The sequence below is a fragment of the Oncorhynchus mykiss genome, chromosome 8 (assembly GCF_057628025.1).
Source record: "Oncorhynchus mykiss isolate SJ-2025 chromosome 8, ASM5762802v1, whole genome shotgun sequence".
In the NCBI taxonomy this organism is placed as follows: Eukaryota; Metazoa; Chordata; class Actinopteri; order Salmoniformes; family Salmonidae; genus Oncorhynchus; species Oncorhynchus mykiss.
Genome location: NC_143029.1, coordinates 53,813,751 through 53,830,797, shown reverse-complemented (window position 1 = coordinate 53,830,797; position 17,047 = coordinate 53,813,751). Strand labels below are relative to the sequence as shown.

Here is a 17,047-nt window from a genome sequence, read left to right as displayed (position 1 = left end):
AAGGTAAAACAAACAAAAATGTAGATCGTTTTCTGTCATTTCAGCTGCTTGATGTGATTGTGTGATAGATTTAGTTGGCTGGCTAGCAAAGGAAAAGAAGCTAGCCTGCATAGGTACAGTGCATTCGGAAAGTTTTCAGACCCCTTACTTTTTTCCACATTTTGTTACGTTACAGCCTTATACTAAAATGGATGAAATAAAATAAAATCTATCTACACACAATACCACATAATGACAAAGCGATAACATATAGTTTTTATTAATGAAAAAAATATTTTAAAAATACCTTATTTACATACATTTTCAGACCCTTTGCTATGAGGCTGGAAATTGAGCTCAGGTCCATCCTGTGTCCATTGATCATCCTTGAGATGTTTCTTCAACTTGATTGGAGTCCACCTGTGGTAAATTCAAATGATTGGTCATTTCTGCAGCATTGAAGGTACCCAAGAACACAGTGGCTTCCATCACTCTTAAATAGAAGAAGTTTGGAACCACCAAGCCTCTTCCAAGTTCCGGCTGCACACGATAATTCCCGGCTTCTCATGTCTACCTCACATGATATCCCAAATTGAGTACCACAGAAAGAGCCATAATACCCATTAAATATTTGAAAAATACCTTATTTACGTACGTTTTCAGACCCTTTGCTATGAGGCTGGAAATTGAGCTCAGGTCCATCCTGTTTCCATTGATCATCCTTGAGATGTTTCTTCAACTTGATCGGAGTCCACCTGTGGTAAATTCAAATGATTGGTCATTTCTGCAGCATTGAAGGTACCCAAGAACACAGTGGCTTCCATCACTCTTAAATGGAAGAAGTTTTGAACCACCAAGCCTCTTCCAAGAGCCGCTGCACAAAATAATTCCCGGCTTCTCAAGCCTTATTGTTTAATTAATTGACTAAGTAATTTCTGATTTCATTAGGTTCTGAGAGCGATAAATGTCCCACCCAGCCAAAGTCAGCCACACCCTTACTATTCCATTCATTTGGTTTCCGTAGTGTAGTGGTTATCATGTTCGCCTAACACGCGAAAGGTCCCCGGTTCGAGACCGGGCGGCAACATTTTGTAATATTCAATATTTCCCAATGCCCAGAGGCTAGCATTTGGTTTGAAACAGTTGAGGTTTGTCTAAACCTTGCTGTCTACCTCTCCGACCTGTGGATCAATGTTGCCGTTTTTTTGGGGACCTCCACCATGCGATCTGTATGAATGTGACCAGACTGACAGCTTCTCTGAGCCAGGCAAATTCATTTATCAGGGTCATTGTAATGGATATATCCAAAGAAATGGCAATATAATCCAAGGTAAAACAAACAAAAATGTAGATCGTTTTCTGTCATTTCAGCTGCTTGATGTGATTGTGTGATAGATTTAGTTGGCTGGCTAGCAAAGGAAAAGAAGCTAGCCTGCATAGGTACAGTGCATTCGGAAAGTTTTCAGACCCCTTACTTTTTTCCACATTTTGTTACGTTACAGCCTTATACTAAAATGGATGAAATAAAATAAAATCTATCTACACACAATACCACATAATGACAAAGCGATAACATATAGTTTTTATTCATGAAAAAAATATTTTAAAAATACCTTATTTACATACATTTTCAGACCCTTTGCTATGAGGCTGGAAATTGAGCTCAGGTCCATCCTGTGTCCATTGATCATCCTTGAGATGTTTCTTCAACTTGATTGGAGTCCACCTGTGGTAAATTCAAATGATTGGTCATTTCTGCAGCATTGAAGGTACCCAAGAACACAGTGGCTTCCATCACTCTTAAATAGAAGAAGTTTGGAACCACCAAGCCTCTTCCAAGTTCCGGCTGCACACGATAATTCCCGGCTTCTCATGTCTACCTCACATGATATCCCAAATTGAGTACCACAGAAAGAGCCATAATACCCATTAAATATTAGAAAAATACCTTATTTACGTACGTTTTCAGACTCTTTGCTATGAGGCTGGAAATTGAGCTCAGGTCCATCCTGTTTCCATTGATCATCCTTGAGATGTTTCTTCAACTTGATCGGAGTCCACCTGTGGTAAATTCAAATGATTGGTCATTTCTGCAGCATTGAAGGTACCCAAGAACACAGTGGCTTCCATCACTCTTAAATGGAAGAAGTTTTGAACCACCAAGCCTCTTCCAAGAGCCGCTGCACACAATAATTCCCGGCTTCTCAAGCCTTATTGTTTAATTAATTGACTAAGTATTTTCTGATTTCATTAGGTTCTGAGAGCGATAAATGTCCCACCCAGCCAAAGTCAGCCACACCCTTAGTATTCCACTCATTGGGTTTCTGTAGTGTAGTGGTTATCACGTTCGCCTAACATGCGAAAGTTCCCCGGTTCGAGACCGGGCGGAAACACATTTTAACAAATTGGTCCTTCGCACTTCTCAGTATTTGCGATTCAGACTTTAGTTTCAGTAGTAAGTTGGTTATCACGTTCGCCTCACACGCGAAAGTCAGTCACACCCTTAGTTTTCCAATCATTCGGTTTCCGTAGTGTAGTGGTTATCACGTTCGCCTCACACGCGGAAGGTCCCCGGTTCGAAACTGGGCGGAAACATTTTGTAATATTCAATATTTCCCAATGCCCAGAGGCTAGCATTTGGTTAGAAACAGTTGAGGTTTGTCTAAACCTTGCTGTCTACCTCTCCGACCTGTGGATCAATGTTGCCGTTTTTTTGGGGACCTCCACCATGCGATCTGTATGAATGTGACCAGACTGACAGCTTCTCTGAGCCAGGCAAATTCATTTATCAGGGTCATTGTAATGGATATATCCAAAGAAATGGCAATATAATCCAAGGTAAAACAAACAAAAATGTAGATCGTTTTCTGTCATTTCAGCTGCTTGATGTGATTGTGTGATAGAGTTAGTTGGCTGGCTAGCAAAGGAAAAGAAGCTAGCCTGCATAGGTACAGTGCATTCGGAAAGTTTTCAGACCCCTTACTTTTTTCCACATTTTGTTACGTTACAGCCTTATACTAAAATGGATGAAATAAAATAAAATCTATCTACACACAATACCACATAATGACAAAGCGATAACATATAGTTTTTATTAATGAAAAAAATATTTTAAAAATACCTTATTTACGTACGTTTTCAGACCCTTTGCTATGAGGCTGGAAATTGAGCTCAGGTCCATCCTGTTTCCATTGATCATCCTTGAGATGTTTCTTCAACTTGATTGGAGTCCACCTGTGGTAAATTCAAATGATTGGTCATTTCTGCAGCATTGAAGGTACCCAAGAACACAGTGGCTTCCATCACTCTTAAATGGAAGAAGTTTTGAACCACCAAGCCTCTTCCAAGAGCCGCTGCACACAATAATTCCCGGCTTCTCAAGCCTTATTGTTTAATTAATTGACTAAGTAATTTCTGATTTCATTAGGTTCTGAGAGCGATAAATGTCCCACCCAGCCAAAGTCAGCCACACCCTTAGTATTCCACTCATTGGGTTTCTGTAGTGTAGTGGTTATCACATTCGCCTAACACGCGAAAGTTCCCCGGTTCGAGACCGGGCGGAAACACATTTTAACAAATTGGTCCTTCGCACTTCTCAGTATTTGCTATTCATACTTTAGTTTCAGTAGTACGTTGGTTATCACGTTCGCCTCACACGCGAAAGTCAGTCACACCCTTAGTTTTCCAATCATTCGGTTTCCGTAGTGTAGTGGTTATCACGTTCGCCTCACATGCGGAAGGTCCCCGGTTCGAAACCGGACGGAAACATTTTGTAATATTCAATATTTCCCAATGCCCAGAGGCTAGCATTTGGTTAGAAACAGTTGAGGTTTGTCTAAACCTTGCTGTCTACCTCTCCGACCTGTGGATCAATGTTGCCGTTTTTTTGGGGACCTCCACCATGCGATCTGTATGAATGTGACCAGACTGACAGCTTCTCTGAGCCAGGCAAATTCATTTATCAGGGTCATTGTAATGGATATATCCAAAGAAATGGCAATATAATCCAAGGTAAAACAAACAAAAATGTAGATCGTTTTCTGTCATTTCAGCTGCTTGATGTGATTGTGTGATAGAGTTAGTTGGCTGGCTAGCAAAGGAAAAGAAGCTAGCCTGCATAGGTACAGTGCATTCGGAAAGTTTTCAGACCCCTTACTTTTTTCCACATTTTGTTACGCCTCATACTAAAATGGATGAAATAAAATAAAATCTATCTACACACAATACCACATAATGACAAAGCGATAACATATAGTTTTTATTAATGAAAAAAATATTTTAAAAATACCTTATTTACATACATTTTCAGACCCTTTGCTATGAGGCTGGAAATTGAGCTCAGGTCCATCCTGTTTCCATTGATCATCCTTGAGATGTTTCTTCAACTTGATTGGAGTCCACCTGTGGTAAATTCAAATGATTGGTCATTTCTGCAGCATTGAAGGTACCCAAGAACACAGTGGCTTCCATCACTCTTAAATGGAAGAAGTTTTGAACCACCAAGCCTCTTCCAAGAGCCGCTGCACACAATAATTCCCGGCTTCTCAAGCCTTATTGTTTAATTAATTGACTAAGTAATTTCTGATTTCATTAGGTTCTGAGAGCGATAAATGTCCCACCCAGCCAAAGTCAGCCACACCCTTACTATTTCACTCATTGGGTTTCTGTAGTGTAGTGGTTATCACGTTCGCCTAACACGCGAAAGGTCCCCGGTTCGAGACCGGGCGGAAACACATTTTAACAAAGTGGTCCTTCGCAGTTCTCAGTATTTGCTATTCAGACTTTAGTTTCAGTAGTGTATTGGTTATCACGTTCGCCTCACACGCGAAAGTCAGTCACACCCTTAGTTTTCCAATCATTCGGTTTCCGTAGTGTAGTGGTTATCACGTTCGCCTCACACGTGAAAGGTCCCCGGTTCGAAACCGGGCGGAATCATTTTGTAATATTCAATATTTCCCAATGCCCAGAGGCTAGCATTTGGTTTGAAACAGTTGAGGTTTGTCTAAACCTTGCTGTCTACCTCTCCGACCTGTGGATCAATGTTGCCGTTTTTTTGGGGACCTCCACCATGCGATCTGTATGAATGTGACCAGACTGACAGCTTCTCTGAGCCAGGCAAATTCATTTATCAGGGTCATTGTAATGGATATATCCAAAGAAATGGCAATATAATCCAAGGTAAAACAAACAAAAATGTAGATCGTTTTCTGTCATTTCAGCTGCTTGATGTGATTGTGTGATAGATTTAGTTGGCTGGCTAGCAAAGGAAAAGAAGCTAGCCTGCATAGGTACAGTGCATTCGGAAAGTTTTCAGACCCCTTACTTTTTTCCACATTTTGTTACGTTACAGCCTTATACTAAAATGGATGAAATAAAATAAAATCTATCTACACACAATACCACATAATGACAAAGCGATAGCATATAGTTTTTATTAATGAAAAAAATATTTTAAAAATACCTTATTTACATACATTTTCAGACCCTTTGCTATGAGGCTGGAAATTGAGCTCAGGTCCATCCTGTGTCCATTGATCATCCTTGAGATGTTTCTTCAACTTGATTGGAGTCCACCTGTGGTAAATTCAAATGATTGGTCATTTCTGCAGCATTGAAGGTACCCAAGAACACAGTGGCTTCCATCACTCTTAAATAGAAGAAGTTTGGAACCACCAAGCCTCTTCCAAGTTCCGGCTGCACACGATAATTCCCGGCTTCTCATGTCTACCTCACATAATATCCCAAATTGAGTACCACAGAAAGAGCCATAATACCCATTAAATATTTTAAAAATACCTTATTTACGTACGTTTTCAGACCCTTTGCTATGAGGCTGGAAATTGAGCTCAGGTCCATCCTGTTTCCATTGATCATCCTTGAGATGTTTCTTCAACTTGATTGGAGTCCACCTGTGGTAAATTCAAATGATTGGTCATTTCTGCAGCATTGAAGGTACCCAAGAACACAGTGGCTTCCATCACTCTTAAATGGAAGAAGTTTTGAACCACCAAGCCTCTTCCAAGAGCCGCTGCACACAATAATTCCCGGCTTCTCAAGCCTTATTGTTTAATTAATTGACTAAGTAATTTCTGATTTCATTAGGTTCTGAGAGCGATAAATGTCCCACCCAGCCAAAGTCAGCCACACCCTTAGTATTCCACTCATTGGGTTTCTGTAGTGTAGTGGTTATCACGTTCGCCTAACACGCGAAAGGTCCCCGGTTAGAGACCGGGCGGAAACACATTTTAACAAATTGGTCCTTCGCACTTCTCAGTATTTGCTATTCAGACTTTAGTTTCAGTAGTATGTTGGATATCACGTTCGCCTCACACGCGAAAGTCAGTCACACCCTTAGTTTTCCAATCATTCGGTTTCCGTAGTGTAGTGGTTATCACGTTTGCCTCACACGTGAAAGGTCCCCGGTTCGAAACCGGGCGGAATCATTTTGTAATATTCAATATTTCCCAATGCCCAGAGGCTAGCATTTGGTTTGAAACAGTTGAGGTTTGTCTAAACCTTGCTGTCTACCTCTCCGACCTGTGGATCAATGTTGCCGTTTTTTTGGGGACCTCCACCATGCGATCTGTATGAATGTGACCAGACTGACAGCTTCTCTGAGCCAGGCAAATTCATTTATCAGGGTCATTGTAATGGATATATCCAAAGAAATGGCAATATAATCCAAGGTAAAACAAACAAAAATGTAGATCGTTTTCTGTCATTTCAGCTGCTTGATGTGATTGTGTGATAGATTTAGTTGGCTGGCTAGCAAAGGAAAAGAAGCTAGCCTGCATAGGTACAGTGCATTCGGAAAGTTTTCAGACCCCTTACTTTTTTCCACATTTTGTTACGCCTTATACTAAAATGGATGAAATAAAATAAAATCTATCTACACACAATACCACATAATGACAAAGCGATAACATATAGTTTTTATTAATGAAAAAAATATTTTAAAAATACCTTATTTACATACATTTTCAGACCCTTTGCTATGAGGCTGGAAATTGAGCTCAGGTCCATCCTGTTTCCATTGATCATCCTTGAGATGTTTCTTCAACTTGATTGGAGTCCACCTGTGGTAAATTCAAATGATTGGTGATTTCTGCAGCATTGAAGGTACCCAAGAACACAGTGGCTTCCATCACTCTTAAATGGAAGAAGTTTTGAACCACCAAGCCTCTTCCAAGAGCCGCTGCACACAATAATTCCCGGCTTCTCAAGCCTTATTGTTTAATTAATTGACTAAGTAATTTCTGATTTCATTAGGTTCTGAGAGCGATAAATGTCCCACCCAGCCAAAGTCAGCCACACCCTTAGTATTCCACTCATTGGGTTTCTGTAGTGTAGTGGTTATCACGTTCGCCTCACACGCGAAAGTCAGTCACACCCTTAGTTTTCCACTCATTGGGTTTCCGTAGTGTAGAGGTTATCACGTTCGCCTAACACGCGAAAGGTCCCCGGTTCGAGACCGGGCGGAAACACATTTTAACAAATTGGTCCTTCGCACTTCTCAGTATTTGCTATTCAGAGTTTAGTTTCAGTAGTGTATTGGTTATCACGTTCGCCACACACGCGAAAGTCAGTCACACCCTCAGTCTTCCAATCTTTTGGTTTCCGTAGTGTAGTGGTTATCACGTTCGCCTCACACGCGAAAGGTCTCTGGTTCGAAACCGGGCGGAAACATTTTGTAATATTCAATATTTCCCAATGCCCAAAGGCTAGCATTGGGTTTGAAACAGTTGAGGTTTGTCTAAACCTTGCTGTCTACCTCTCCGACCTGTGGATCAATGTTGACGTTTTTTTGGGGACCTCCACCATGCGATCTGTATGAATGTGACCAGACTGACAGCTCCTTTGAGCCAGGCAAATTCATTTATCAGGGTCATTGTAATGGATATATCCAAAGAAATGGCAATATAATCCAAGGTAAAACAAACAAAAATGTAGATTGTTTTCTGTCATTTCAGTTGCTTGATGTGATTGTGTGATAGATTTAGTTGGCTGGCTAGCAAAGGAAAAGAAGCTAGCCTGCATAGGTACAGTGCATTCGGAAAGTTTTCAGACCCCTTACTTTTTTCCACATTTTGTTACGTTACAGCCTTATACTAAAATGGATGAAATAAAATAAAATCTATCTACACACAATACCACATAATGACAAAGCGATAACATATAGTTTTTATTAATGAAAAAAATATTTTAAAAATACCTTATTTACATACATTTTCAGACCCTTTGCTATGAGGCTGGAAATTGAGCTCAGGTCCACCCTGTTTCCATTGATCATCCTTGAGATGTTTCTTCAACTTGATTGGAGTCCACCTGTGGTAAATTCAAATGATTGGTCATTTCTGCAGCATTGAAGGTACCCAAGAACACAGTGGCTTCCATCACTCTTAAATGGAAGAAGTTTTGAACTACCAAGCCTCTTCCAAGAGCCGCTGCACACAATAATTCCCGGCTTCTCAAGCCTTATTGTTTAATTAATTGACTAAGTAATTTCTGATTTCATTAGGTTCTGAGAGCGATAAATGTCCCACCCAGCCAAAGTCAGCCACACCCTTACTATTCCACTAATTTGGTTTCCGTAGTGTAGTGGTTATCATGTTCGCCTCTCACGCGAAAGTCAGTCACACCCTTAGTCTTCCAATCTTTCGGTTTCCGTAGTGTAATGGTTATCACGTTCGCCTAACACGCGAAAGGTCCCCGGTTTGAGACCGGGCGGAAACACATTTTAACAAATTGGTCCTTCGCACTTCTCAGTATTTGCTATTCAGACTTTAGTTTCAGTAGTGTATTGGTTATCACGTTCGCCACACACGCGAAAGTCAGTCACACCCTTAGTCTTCCAATCTTTCGGTTTCCGTAGTGTAGTGGTTATCACGTTCGCCTCACAAGCGAAAGGTCTCTGGTTCGAAACCGGGCGGAAACATTTTGTAATATTCAATATTTCCCAATGCCCAGAGGCTAGCATTGGGTTAGAAACAGTTGAGGTTTGTCTAAACCTTGCTGTCTACCTCTCCGACCTGTGGATCAATGTTGCCGTTTTTTTGGGGACCTCCACCATGCGATCTGTATGAATGTGACCAGACTGACAGCTTCTCTGAGCCAGGCAAATTCATTTATCAGGGTCATTGTAATGGATATATCCAAAGAAATGGCAATATAATCCAAGGTAAAACAAACAAAAATGTAGATTGTTTTCTGTCATTTCAGTTGCTTGATGTGATTGTGTGATAGATTTAGTTGGCTGGCTAGCAAAGGAAAAGAAGCTAGCCTGCATAGGTACAGTGCATTCGGAAAGTTTTCAGACCCCTTACTTTTTTCCACATTTTGTTACGTTACAGCCTTATACTAAAATGGATGAAATAAAATAAAATCTATCTACACACAATACCACATAATGACAAAGCGATAACATATCGTTTTTATTAATGAAAAAAATATTTTAAAAATACCTTATTTACATACATTTTCAGACCCTTTGCTATGAGGCTGGAAATTGAGCTCAGGTCCATCCTGTTTCCATTGATCATCCTTGAGATGTTTCTTCAACTTGATTGGAGTCCACCTGTGGTAAATTCAAATGATTGGTCATTTCTGCAGCATTGAAGGTACCCAAGAACACAGTGGCTTCCATCACTCTTAAATGGAAGAAGTTTTGAACTACCAAGCCTCTTCCAAGAGCCGCTGCACACAATAATTCCCGGCTTCTCAAGCCTTATTGTTTAATTAATTGACTAAGTAATTTCTGATTTCATTAGGTTCTGAGAGCAATAAATGTCCCACCCAGCCAAAGTCAGCCACACCTTTACTTTTCCACTCATTGGGTTTCCGTAGTGTAGAGGTTATCACGTTCGCCTAACACGCGAAAGGTCCCCGCTTCGACACCGGGCGGAAACACATTTTAACAAATTGGTCCTTCGCACTTCTCAGTATTTGCTATTCAGACTTTAGTTTCAGTAGTGTATTGGTTATCACGTTCGCCTCACACGCGAAAGTCAGTCACACCCTTAGTTTTACAATCATTCGGTTTCCGTAGTGTAGTGGTTATCACGTTCGCCTCACACGCGAAAGGTCCCTGGTTCGAAACCGGGCGGAAAAATGTTGTAATATTCAATATTTCCCAATGCCCAGAGGCTAGCATTTGGTTTGAAACAGTTGAGGTTTGTCTAAACCCTGCTGACTACCTCTCTGACCTATGGATCAATGTTGCCGTTTTTTGGGGGACCTCCACCATGCGATCTGTATGAATGTGACCAGACTGACAGCTTCTCTGAGCCAGGCAAATTCATTTATCAGGGTCATTGTAATGGATATATCCAAAGAAATGGCAATATAATCCAAGGTAAAACAAACAAAAATGTAGATTGTTTTCTGTCATTTCAGCCGCTTGATGTGATTGTGTGATAGATTTAGTTGGCTGGCTAGCAAAGGAAAAGAAGCTAGCCTGCATAGGTACAGTGCATTCGGAAAGTTTTCAGACCCCTTACTTTTTTCCACATTTTGTTACGTTACAGCCTTATACTAAAATGGATGAAATAAAATAAAATCTATCTACACACAATACCACATAATGACAAAGCGATAACATATAGTTTTTATTAATGAAAGAAATATTTTAAAAATACCTTATTTACATACATTTTCAGACCCTTTGCTATGAGGCTGGAAATTGAGCTCAGGTCCATCCTGTTTCCATTGATCATCCTTGAGATGTTTCTTCAACTTGATTGGAGTCCACCTGTGGTAAATTCAAATGATTGGTCATTTCTGCAGCATTGAAGGTACCCAAGAACACAGTGGCTTCCATCACTCTTAAATGGAAGAAGTTTTGAACCACCAAGCCTCTTCCAAGAGCCGCTGCACACAATAATTCCCGGCTTCTCAAGCCTTATTGTTTAATTAATTGACTAAGTAATTTCTGATTTCAATAGGTTCTGAGAGCGATAAATGTCCCACCCAGCCAAAGTCAGTTTTCCACTCATTGGGTTTCCGTAGTGTAGAGGTTATCACCTTCACCTAACACGCGACAGGTCCCCGGTTTGAGACCGGGCGGAAATACATTTTAACAAATTGGTCCTTCGCACTTCTCAGTATTTGCTATTCAGACTTTAGTTTCAGTAGTGTATTGGTTATCACGTTCGCCTCACACGCGAAAGTCAGTCACACCCTTAGTCTTCCAATCTTTCGGTTTCCGTAGTGTAGTGGTTATAACGTTCGCCTCACACGCGAAAGGTCTCTGGTTTGAAACCGGGCGGAAAAATATTGTAATATTCAATATTTCCCAATGCCTAGAGGCTAGCATTTGGTTTGAAACAGTTGAGGTTTGTCTAAACCTTGCTGTCTACCTCTCCGACCTGTGGATCAATGTTGCCGTTTTTTTGGGGACCTCCACCATGCGATCTGTATGAATGTGACCAGACTGACAGCTTCTCTGAGCCAGGCAAATTCATTTATCAGGGTCATTGTAATGGATATATCCAAAGAAATGGCAATATAATCCAAGGTAAAACAAACAAAAATGTAGATTGTTTTCTGTCATTTCAGTTGCTTGATGTGATTGTGTGATAGATTTAGTTGGCTGGCTAGCAAAGGAAAAGAAGCTAGCCTGCATAGGTACAGTGCATTCGGAAAGTTTTCAGACCCCTTACTTTTTTCCACATTTTGTTACGTTACAGCCTTATACTAAAATGGATGAAATAAAATAAAATCTATCTACACACAATACCACATAATGACAAAGCGATAACATATAGTTTTTATTAATGAAAAAAAAAATTTAAAAATACCTTATTTACATACATTTTCAGACCCTTTGCTATGAGGCTGGAAATTGAGCTCAGGTCCATCCTGTTTCCATTGATCATCCTTGAGATGTTTCTTCAACTTGATTGGAGTCCACCTGTGGTAAATTCAAATGATTGGTCATTTCTGCAGCATTGAATGTACCCAAGAACACAGTGGCTTCCATCACTCTTAAATAGAAGAAGTTTGGAACCACCAAGCCTCTTCCAAGTTCCGGCTGCACACGATAATTCCCGGCTTCTCATGTCTACCTCACATAATATCCCAAATTGAGTACCACAGAAAGAGCCATAATACCCATTAAATATTTTAAAAATACCCTATTTACGTACGTATTCAGACCCTTTGCTATGAGGCTGGAAATTGAGCTCAGGTCCATCCTGTTTCCATTGATCATCCTTGAGATGTTTCTTCAACTTGATTGGAGTCCACCTGTGGTAAATTCAAATGATTGGTCATTTCTGCAGCATTGAATGTACCCAAGAACACAGTGGCTTCCATCACTCTTAAATAGAAGAAGTTTGGAACCACCAAGCCTCTTCCAAGTTCCGGCTGCACACGATAATTCCCGGCTTCTCATGTCTACCTCACATAATATCCCAAATTGAGTACCACAGAAAGAGCCATAATACCCATTAAATATTTTTAAAATACCCTATTTACGTACGTATTCAGACCCTTTGCTATGAGGCTGGAAATTGAGCTCACGTCCATCCTGTTTCCATTGATCATCCTTGAGATGTTTCTTCAACTTGATTGGAGTCCACCTGTGGTAAATTCAAATGATTGGTCATTTCTGCAGCATTGAAGGTACCCAAGAACACAGTGGCTTCCATCACTCTTAAATGGAAGAAGTTTTGAACCACCAAGCCTCTTCCAAGAGCCGCTGCACACAATAATTCCCGGCTTCTCAAGCCTTATTGTTTAATTAATTGACTAAGTAATTTCTGATTTCATTACGTTCTGACAGCGATAAATGTCCCACCCAGCCAAAGTCAGCCACACCCTTACTATTCCACTCATTGGGTTTCTATACTGTAGTGGTTATCACGTTCGCCTAACACGCGAAAGGTCCCCGGTTCGAGACCGGGCGGAAACACATTTTAACAAAGTGGTCCTTCGCACTTCTCAGTATTTGCTATTCAGACTTGAGTTTCAGTAGTGTATTGGTTATCACGTTCGCCTCACACGCGAAAGTCAGTCACACCCTTAGTTTTCCAATCATTCGGCTTCTGTAGTGTAGTGGTTTTCACGTTCGCCTCACACGTGAAAGGTCCCCGGTTCGAAACCGGCCGGAAACATTTTGTAATATTCAATATTTCCCAATGCCCAGAGGCTAGCATTTGGTTTGAAACAGTTGAGGTTTGTCTAAACCTTGCTGTCTACCTCTCCGACCTGTGGATCAATGTTGCCGTTTTTTTGGGGACCTCCACCATGCGATCTGTATGAATGTGACCAGACTGACAGCTTCTCTGAGCCAGGCAAATTCATTTATCAGGGTCATTGTAATGGATATATCCAAAGAAATGGCAATATAATCCAAGGTAAAACAAACAAAAATGTAGATCGTTTTCTGTCATTTCAGCTGCTTGATGTGATTGTGTGATAGATTTAGTTGGCTGGCTAGCAAAGGAAAAGAAGCTAGCCTGCATAGGTACAGTGCATTCGGAAAGTTTTCAAACCCCTTACTTTTTTCCACATTTTGTTACGTTACAGCCTTATACTAAAATGGATGAAATAAAATAAAATCTATCTACACACAATACCACATAATGACAAAGCGATAGCATATAGGTTTTATTAATGAAAAAAATATTTTAAAAATACCTTATTTACATATATTTTCAGACCCTTTGCTATGAGGCTGGAAATTGAGCTCAGGTCCATCCTGTTTCCATTGATCATCCTTGAGATGTTTCTTCAACTTGATTGGAGTCCACCTGTGGTAAATTCAAATGATTGGTCATTTCTGCAGCATTGAAGGTACCCAAGAACACAGTGGCTTCCATCACTCTTAAATAGAAGAAGTTTGGAACCACCAAGCCTCTTCCAAGTTCCGGCTGCACACGATAATTCCCGGCTTCTCATGTCTACCTCACATAATATCCCAAATTGAGTACCCCATATAGAGCCATAATACCCATTAAATATTTTAAAAATACCTTATTTACGTACGTTTTCAGACCCTTTGCTATGAGGCTGGAAATTGAGCTCAGGTCCATCCTGTTTCCATTGATCATCCTTGAGATGTTTCTTCAACTTGATTTGAGTCCACCTGTGGTAAATTCAAATGATTGGTCATTTCTGCAGCATTGAAGGTACCCAAGAACACAGTGGCTTCCATCACTCTTAAATAGAAGAAGTTTGGAACCACCAAGCCTCTTCCAAGTTCCGGCTGCACACGATAATTCCCGGCTTCTCATGTCTACCTCACATAATATCCCAAATTGAGTACACAGAAAGAGCCATAATACCCATTAAATATTTTAAAAATACCTTATTTACGTACGTTTTCAGACCCTTTGCTATGAGGCTGGAAATTGAGCTCAGGTCCATCCTGTTTCCATTGATCATCCTTGAGATGTTTCTTCAACTTGATTGGAGTCCACCTGTGGTAAATTCAAATGATTGGTCATTTCTGCAGCATTGAAGGTACCCAAGAACACAGTGGCTTCCATCACTCTTAAATGGAAGAAGTTTTGAACCACCAAGCCTCTTCCAAGAGCCGCTGCACACAATAATTCCCGGCTTCTCAAGCCTTATTGTTTAATTAATTGACTAAGTAATTTCTGATTTCATTAGGTTCTGAGAGCGATAAATGTCCCACCCAGCCAAAGTCAGCCACACCCTTAGTATTCCACTCATTGGGTTTCTGTAGTGTAGTGGTTATCACGTTCGCCTAACAAGCGAAAGTTCCCCGGTTCGAGACCGGGCGGAAACACATTTTAACAAATTGGTCCTTCGCACTTCTCAGTATTTGCTATTCAGACTTTAGTTTCAGTAGTAAGTTGGTTATCACGTTCGCCTCACACGCGAAAGTCAGTCACACCCTTAGTTTTCCGATCATTCGGTTTCCGTAGTGTAGTGGTTATCACGTTCGCCTCACACGCGGAAGGTCCCCGGTTTGAAACCGGGCGGAAACATTTTGTAATATTCAATATTTCCCAATGCCCAGAGGCTAGCATTTGGTTAGAAACAGTTGAGGTTTGTCTAAACCTTGCTGTCTACCTCTCCGACCTGTGGATCAATGTTGCCGTTTTTTTGGGGACCTCCACCATGCGATCTGTATGAATGTGACCAGACTGACAGCTTCTCTGAGCCAGGCAAATTCATTTATCAGGGTCATTGTAATGGATATATCCAAAGAAATGGCAATATAATCCAAGGTAAAACAAACAAAAATGTAGATCGTTTTCTGTCATTTCAGCTGCTTGATGTGATTGTGTGATAGATTTAGTTGGCTGGCTAGCAAAGGAAAAGAAGCTAGCCTGCATAGGTACAGTGCATTCGGAAAGTTTTCAAACCCCTTACTTTTTTCCACATTTTGTTACGTTACAGCCTTATACTAAAATGGATGAAATAAAATAAAATCTATCTACACACAATACCACATAATGACAAAGCGATAGCATATAGGTTTTATTAATGAAAAAAATATTTTTAAAATACCTTATTTACATATATTTTCAGACCCTTTGCTATGAGGCTGGAAATTGAGCTCAGGTCCATCCTGTTTCCATTGATCATCCTTGAGATGTTTCTTCAACTTGATTGGAGTCCACCTGTGGTAAATTCAAATGATTGGTCATTTCTGCAGCATTGAAGGTACCCAAGAACACAGTGGCTTCCATCACTCTTAAATAGAAGAAGTTTGGAACCACCAAGCCTCTTCCAAGTTCCGGCTGCACACGATAATTCCCGGCTTCTCATGTCTACCTCACATAATATCCCAAATTGAGTACCCCATATAGAGCCATAATACCCATTAAATATTTTAAAAATACCTTATTTACGTACGTTTTCAGACCCTTTGCTATGAGGCTGGAAATTGAGCTCAGGTCCATCCTGTTTCCATTGATCATCCTTGAGATGTTTCTTCAACTTGATTTGAGTCCACCTGTGGTAAATTCAAATGATTGGTCATTTCTGCAGCATTGAAGGTACCCAAGAACACAGTGGCTTCCATCACTCTTAAATAGAAGAAGTTTGGAACCACCAAGCCTCTTCCAAGTTCCGGCTGCACACGATAATTTCCGGCTTCTCATGTCTACCTCACATAATATCCCAAATTGAGTACACAGAAAGAGCCATAATACCCATTAAATATTTTAAAAATACCTTATTTACGTACGTTTTCAGACCCTTTGCTATGAGGCTGGAAATTGAGCTCAGGTCCATCCTGTTTCCATTGATCATCCTTGAGATGTTTCTTCAACTTGATTGGAGTCCACCTGTGGTAAATTCAAATGATTGGTCATTTCTGCAGCATTGAAGGTACCCAAGAACACAGTGGCTTCCATCACTCTTAAATGGAAGAAGTTTTGAACCACCAAGCCTCTTCCAAGAGCCGCTGCACACAATAATTCCCGGCTTCTCAAGCCTTATTGTTTAATTAATTGACTAAGTAATTTCTGATTTCATTAGGTTCTGAGAGCGATAAATGTCCCACCCAGCCAAAGTCAGCCACACCCTTAGTATTCCACTCATTGGGTTTCTGTAGTGTAGTGGTTATCACGTTCGCCTAACAAGCGAAAGTTCCCCGGTTCGAGACCGGGCGGAAACACATTTTAACAAATTGGTCCTTCGCACTTCTCAGTATTTGCTATTCAGACTTTAGTTTCAGTAGTAAGTTGGTTATCACGTTCGCCTCACACGCGAAAGTCAGTCACACCCTTAGTTTTCCGATCATTCGGTTTCCGTAGTGTAGTGGTTATCACGTTCGCCTCACACGCGGAAGGTCCCCGGTTTGAAACCGGGCGGAAACATTTTGTAATATTCAATATTTCCCAATGCCCAGAGGCTAGCATTTGGTTAGAAACAGTTGAGGTTTGTCTAAACCTTGCTGTCTACCTCTCCGACCTGTGGATCAATGTTGCCGTTTTTTTGGGGACCTCCACCATGCGATCTGTATGAATGTGACCAGACTGACAGCTTCTCTGAGCCAGGCAAATTCATTTATCAGGGTCATTGTAATGGATATATCCAAAGAAATGGCAATATAATCCAAGGTAAAACAAACAAAAATGTAGATCGTTTT

General features: G+C 40.6%; 4 non-coding genes across 4 annotated transcripts; all 4 read left to right on the top strand.

The window, feature by feature from the left end:
* The first annotated feature begins 4,639 nt into the window (after nucleotides 1-4,639).
* Nucleotides 4,640-4,712, top strand: trnav-aac (transfer RNA valine (anticodon AAC)). The gene has a single exon. It is a non-coding gene; the product is annotated as a tRNA-Val (tRNA).
* Nucleotides 4,713-7,390: 2,678 nt separating this feature from the next.
* trnav-aac (transfer RNA valine (anticodon AAC)) lies at nucleotides 7,391-7,463 on the top strand. Its single transcript has one exon. It is a non-coding gene; the product is annotated as a tRNA-Val (tRNA).
* A 7,195-nt stretch (nucleotides 7,464-14,658) lies between these two features.
* trnav-aac (transfer RNA valine (anticodon AAC)) lies at nucleotides 14,659-14,731 on the top strand. The gene has a single exon. It is a non-coding gene; the product is annotated as a tRNA-Val (tRNA).
* Nucleotides 14,732-16,500: 1,769 nt separating this feature from the next.
* On the top strand, nucleotides 16,501-16,573 carry trnav-aac (transfer RNA valine (anticodon AAC)). The gene has a single exon. It is a non-coding gene; the product is annotated as a tRNA-Val (tRNA).
* Nucleotides 16,574-17,047: the final 474 nt, after the last annotated feature.